Below are 6,542 nucleotides of genomic sequence, written 5' to 3' on the forward strand. Positions count from 1 at the left end.
TCGTGTAAAGCAAAGTCAGATTCATTACGATCAAGGCAACAAAGAAGAGTACCATCTAAACCTTGATGGTAAAGGGTATCAGCGGTTAAGGTGTAACGGGCGGCTTGCCGGATAAAGTTGCATTTTTGGTTACGTGATAGGTCAATGTGCAGGGTATTGGTTTTAAGATATTCATAGATTGTTCTGTATAACAAATAGTCTGAACCGGTTATGGCATATATGACTTGGGATGCAAAATTGTCATAGGCTGGGGAAAACAGTTGCTCTACCAGGAACTCATAATGACTTTATTGGTCTGGAATTTGTAGTAGTGAAGTGATAGTAGCCATTGCATCGGCTACTCTGTTGTCCAACCTTGGTATTTTCTCAAAGGTGATGTGTACAAAATACTGTTTGAAGTCATCTACCATTCTTTTGTATGGAAACAACTTGTCACCCTTTGTCTGATATTCATTATTGATTTGATTTATAACTAGTTGGGAATCTCCATAGACTTTCAGTTTCGTGATTCTCCATTCCATGACCATTTTGATTCTTGTGACCAGTGCTTCATACTCAACAATGTTATTTGTGCATGGAAACATGAGTTGATATGATCTTGGTATGGTGTGTCTGTCAGGAGTGACGAACAAGATGCTAGCACCTGAGCCATGTTGAGTGTAGGAACCATAAAAGTATAGCGTCCATTATTTAGGTGTAACAGTAAGGACATCCCTATCTGGAAATTCAACCTCCATTGGTTGCTTACCAGGTAGCGGTGCTTTAGCTAGTTGATTTGCAATTACTTATCCCTTGATAGCTCGACGCTCTACGTAATGAATATCAAACTCACTGAGAATCATGACCCATTTAGCTAATCTACCTGTAAGAGCTACTTTGCTGAGTAAATACTTGAGAGAATCATTTTTTTCTATTAGCTTGATTGTGTGAGCTAGCATGTAATGTCAGAACTTTTGTGAGGTGAAGACTATAACTAAGTAGGCCTTCTCAATAAATGTGTAATTGAGCTCATAGCCATTTAATGTCCTGCTGATATAATATATAGCTTGTTCCTTGCCTTCTTGATCTTCTTGTGCTAACAGTGCCACCAATGATATGTCGGTAGTTGATATGTAGAGAATGAGCAGCTTTCTTGCTATTGGTGGTACCCGAACTGGTGGGTTCATTAGATATTGCTTGATTTGATAGAATGATTCTGCACATTTGGCTTCCCATCTGAATGGTATGTTCTTACGTAGTAGATGATTGAATGGTAGACTTTTATCTGCTAGTTGGGCTATGAATCGCCTAATTGACTGAAGTCATCCTTGTAGAGATCTAAGTTGGCTAATGTTCTTGGAAGGTGGCATCTCCATGATGGCCTATACCTTCACTGGATCTACTTCGATGCTCTTTTCTGACACAATTTAGCCTAATAATTTGCCTAATGTCACCTCGAAGACACACTTCTTAGGGTTTAGCCTGACTTGGAATTGCTCCAATCTTTGAAAGATTTTATCTAGTATGCTTAGATGTTCTGCCCGGGTAAATGACTTAGCCAGTAAATCATCCACATAGTCCTCCATGAAGGTATGCATCATATCATGAAAGATTGTCGTCATTGCTCTTTGATAAGTTGCCCCAGCATTCTTCAAGCCAAAAGGCATGACATTCCAACAATACGTTCCCTAAGGACAGGTGAATGCTATTCTATCTTGATTTTCTGGAGCTATCTTGATTTGATTATAGCCAGAGAAACCACCCATTAATGAGAGCATTGCATCGCCTGCTGTGAGTTCTACAATTATGTCGATGTTGGGCAAAGGAAAGTCATCCTTTGGACAGGCTTTGTTAACATCTCTAAAATCTGTGCATATCCTGATGCGTCCATCTGGTTTTGAAACTAGCACAATGTTTGAAATCCATTTAGCATAGTCTATATGTCGAATGAATCTGACATCTAATAACTTCTTGAGTTCAACTTTGACCATTAATGTTACATGCGGATTCATCTTTCTTAACTTTTGCTTGACTATCTTAGCTCTTGGAGAAATAGATAAATCATGCATGATTAAATTTGGATCTACTCCGGGCATATCAGCATAGGACCAGGCAAAATTGATTTTCTTTTCTTTGAAGAATCTGATAAACTCTAGTTTTTCCTCTTCTATCAAAGACTCTGCTAGGTGTATGTTTTTAGCTGCTTCTTCTGTACCAATGTTGATTGATTGAGTGGGCTCAATAAATATGGATGATCGCTCTTGATAGTGTTCATGAAGAGTGTCAAGTCTCCCATCTTTAGGTGCCTTAAAAAGGTTTTCACCCTCAGATGCGTGCTTTATTTTGACTTTTTTGTGATCTAGTGCTGCCATTGACTGGTTTTCAGCATTAGATCCTTTGTTTCTTTCATTTTTTTGACTTAGAGACTTGGCACCCTCTCGATTGCAGACATCGTTACTTTGTTCACTAGTAGAGTATGTTTCTGGATTGACTGTACATAGGTAATGGATAATGGATTCATCATCTAGGAAAATAGATATGTCACGGTGTTCAGGTTCATCCCAGTCTATTAAATTGAGAAATACGAGTGGTAAAGGGTCATTTGGTGGGTCAAGGTCAGTCGAGGTAAGTGTCATGATAGCGGTATCATTAAGGTTGTCTAGGATGTTGGTTAAGTTAATGATATTGTCAAGGTCTTCGATGGTATCATCTTCTGTATATACTTGCTCATAGTGTCGTTGCTCATTTTCCTTAGCTTCGTAGATATGTTGTGAACCGAATTCAAGTATTACAATCTCTGCGCCTTGTGCTTCTTGAGAAAGGGGTGTATGAATAGTACCTTCAAGGACATCTTTTGTAATATTTGAACAGCTGCCCCACTCATAATCATTAGAATCAGTTTCAGAAGTATTGTCCCAGAGTCTTTCAGTGTTGTTGACAGATATGTTGTAAGGTGAAAAGAGATCCCTGATAATTGATACCAGTCTTGTAGTTTTCTCCAATTCTGTATCGGAACCTCCTTGTACTCTTTGCATATGTTCATATACTGTTTCTCCTTGGGGAGTAGTAATTTCTTCAAGAGGTGATTCTGCCTTGTTTTGAATGGGTTCTTGGACAAGGTGTACTTTCTCGTAAGATGCTTCTTCTCTTTGACTAGCCAACTTCTCTTGTTGTTTCTCTTTTTCTTGGTGTGCTCGCTCTTGCCTTATTGTTTCTGTTGCTTTGTGTAGTGCCTGTTGCCATGAGTCCACGTTATATTTCTTCTTTGCTTTCCACTAAGGTTTTTGATATTTATTCTTCTTTTGCCTTGGGGGTAGACTATGTCCATATCGTACTGCTGTTGTATCTCTAGAAAACTGTGAAGGAGGATCCAATGGTTCTATAATGCCTTCTTGATGCTTGCCTATAGGTCCTTTGCCATTGTATCCCATTCATTACATAATAAGGAATCCCTTTCCATATTGTTGTGTTGGTATGGCTACCTCCATAGTAGCATCTCAAACTTCTTCCTCGTCCTTGTATAGCCAACTAAGGATGTCTTTCTCTTTTGATTCATGTGCTAGTGTACCCAAAAGAATAAACTTTCCATCAAACTTGGTCACAGGCTGTGTTGCCTGATGTGTTGATGTAGAAGGTTGTCCATGAGATTTTGGTGATGCTGGCAATTTGGATAAGCACATGGGTTCAAAAGATTATTCTCCCATGCCTTGTTCTTTGATTTTCATCTTTAGCTTGAAATCCGTGAATAAAGATTTTAGCTTTTCTTGATAGTTAGCTGGTGTTGAGGAAGCGGGAGCTTCCCTTTTGTGTGGAACCAAGCTGTCTTGAGCTTGATAAATCAATGATGAATAGTTAGTACCAAACCGGTACTGAGAGGGGGGGGGTGAAACAGTAATGATAAAAACACTTTTCCTTGAACCGATTTGACTGAGAACCCTGCACTTTGACTAGCAAGCAATAACATCAGTTTGAACCAAATTACTACCGGTTAAACACAGTGAAAGACATAAACCGGTAACTCAGCTTTCCACGCAGTCTAACATCTTATTTCCACTTCACCCATATGCATACACTATTAATACTACGATAGAAATGTAAATACTTACTGGTTCAACATACTTTACCGCTTAACAGAGAATAACAAAGCATCACACATAACACACATGTTTTTCACATGGAAACCCAACTGGGAAAAACCATGGTGGGGATGAATACCCACAAGCTATTCTTTGAACTCTTCTGAAGTCCGCTCTATTAGGAGCCTAGTCTTGTTAAAGACTTTACAATAGGTTCGGCTAGGAACCGATCCTGTTAGGGATCACCCGATTAAGGGATGGCTAGAATACCCGGTTGAGGGTTAAACCCTGTTAGAGGTTACCTTGTTAGAGGATTTTATGAACTCAATGGTTTTGAGTCACTCTGTTAAAGGATTTACAACAAGATGGTTAAAGCTACCCTGTTAAGGGATTTTCCAACGGTTGAAGTGGTTAGAGGTCAACAGGTATTACAATAATCTGGTAACAGCACTCAATGCCAATGCAAATCCGCTTCAATTTCTTCCTTTTGCACTCACACTCTATAGGTATCTATTCTCATATCTGGTATGGCAATAATCACGTGTCTTTGCACTTAGATACACACAACTTTTGCCAACAACCTCAACATGAAACACAACATCCACCTTATAGGAAACAGATAGGTTGGTATCATAAACCCTAAACCCTAAACATTTAGGTTAAGCAATTCAGTTGGTTCAATCCTGACCATTGAACACTTTGCTTTGAATACAACGGTCTTGAACAGATCTCAAGACGTTCTCCATCATTTTCTTCACTGCTTCTTGGAGGCTGATAACCCATCATGCATTCTCCATCATTTACAGAGACTTCACACATTCCCAAGGTAGATAGGATCAATCTCCTTCATGCAAGCTCCTTCACGCACACAAGGCTGACGTGGCAACACAATTTGTTCTTCATTCTGATGCTAACACATCACACAATGTCATCAGTTGAATCACAAAGGTGTAGAACACTTCAACCAGAAACCCTGAAGCTAAGACTACCAACCGATAGTCATACCATATGAAACCTTGATACAAAATATTCCATATACTGGTTCACAATCCAACATACTGGTTCACTTGGACAAACATACCGCTTCACTTTTTTTCACATATATCGGTTCATATTTCATCATACCGATTCACTTGGACAAACATACCGCTTCACTTTTTCACATATACTGGTTCACATGCAAGTGCTTACTTCAGTATGTCGGTTCACTCTTCATCATATAGACATCAATGACAACACACAATATCATTATGTCAATATACACTGCACATATGCCAACAATCTTCCCCTTTGGCATTGATGGCAATATACAAAGATATCTATGAGCTTCACAACTTCTCCCCCAATACTACAGATATCTTCTCCACTTCACATCTTCTCCCCCTTTGACAATAATGTCAAAGTGAAGGCATAAATATATATGTTCTACTATGCTGCTCCCCTTAAGGAGGAGCATCTTTCAACACACCAATCCTGAGAAAAATATATCAATGTAAGTCCTGACTGATGTGGAGCACACACCTTTAGTTCACCTCTTGAAGGGGCAGCACCCCTAATTCACCTCTCAAATAGGTAAAGGTAGCCTTCGATAGAGGCTTGGTGAATATGTCTGCTAACTGCTCCTTACTGGAAACATGTTATGGTACAAATTCTTTGTTCTGAACCTTTTCCCTTAAGAAATGATACTTAAGCTCAAAGTGCTTGGTTCTAGAGTGTAAAACTAGATTCTTAAAGATGTTAATCGCACTTGTGTTGTCACAAAATATACTTACCGGTTAAGATACAGGAAATTTGAAGCCATTCAATACATGCTTCATCGAAATAGTCTGGGTGCAATTCATAAAAGATGCAACATACTTCGCTTCTACTATAGACTAAGAGATACAACTTTGTTTCTTACACATCCATGAGACTAGTCTTCCACCAAGAAAGAATGCACCACCAGTTGTGCTCTTCCGATCATCCACATTACCAGCCCAGTCAACACTTGCAAACACTTTCAGGTTGAAATCATTACTATAAGGATACCATAATCCATAGTCAATAGTTCCCTTAAGATATCTCAAAATCCGCTTGACTGCTACCAAGTGGGATTCTCTTGGGCTTTTTCAGAACCGTGCAACAATGCCCACTGAATGTGCAATGTCTAGTCTACTATGTACTACATAGTGCAATTTACCAATCATTGATCGGTATTCCTTCTCATTTACTAAACCTGAGTCATCCTCTTTGGATAATTTACAACCGGTCACCATCGGTGTACTAACCGGTTTGTTGTCTTCCATGCCAAAGGTCTTCAACACCTCTTTGACATATTTGGACTGAGTAATAAAGATTTCATCTTTCATTTGTTGAATATTTAGTCCAATGAAGAACATAAACTCCCCTATAAGTGACATCTCAAACTCCTTTTTCATCTCATCTGCAAAATCATGACTCATCTTGTCATCTCCTCCAAAGATTATGTCATCAACAAATACCTCACAG

The sequence above is a fragment of the Cryptomeria japonica genome, chromosome 2, assembly GCF_030272615.1.
Source record: "Cryptomeria japonica chromosome 2, Sugi_1.0, whole genome shotgun sequence".
Lineage (NCBI taxonomy): Eukaryota > Viridiplantae > Streptophyta > Pinopsida > Cupressales > Cupressaceae > Cryptomeria > Cryptomeria japonica.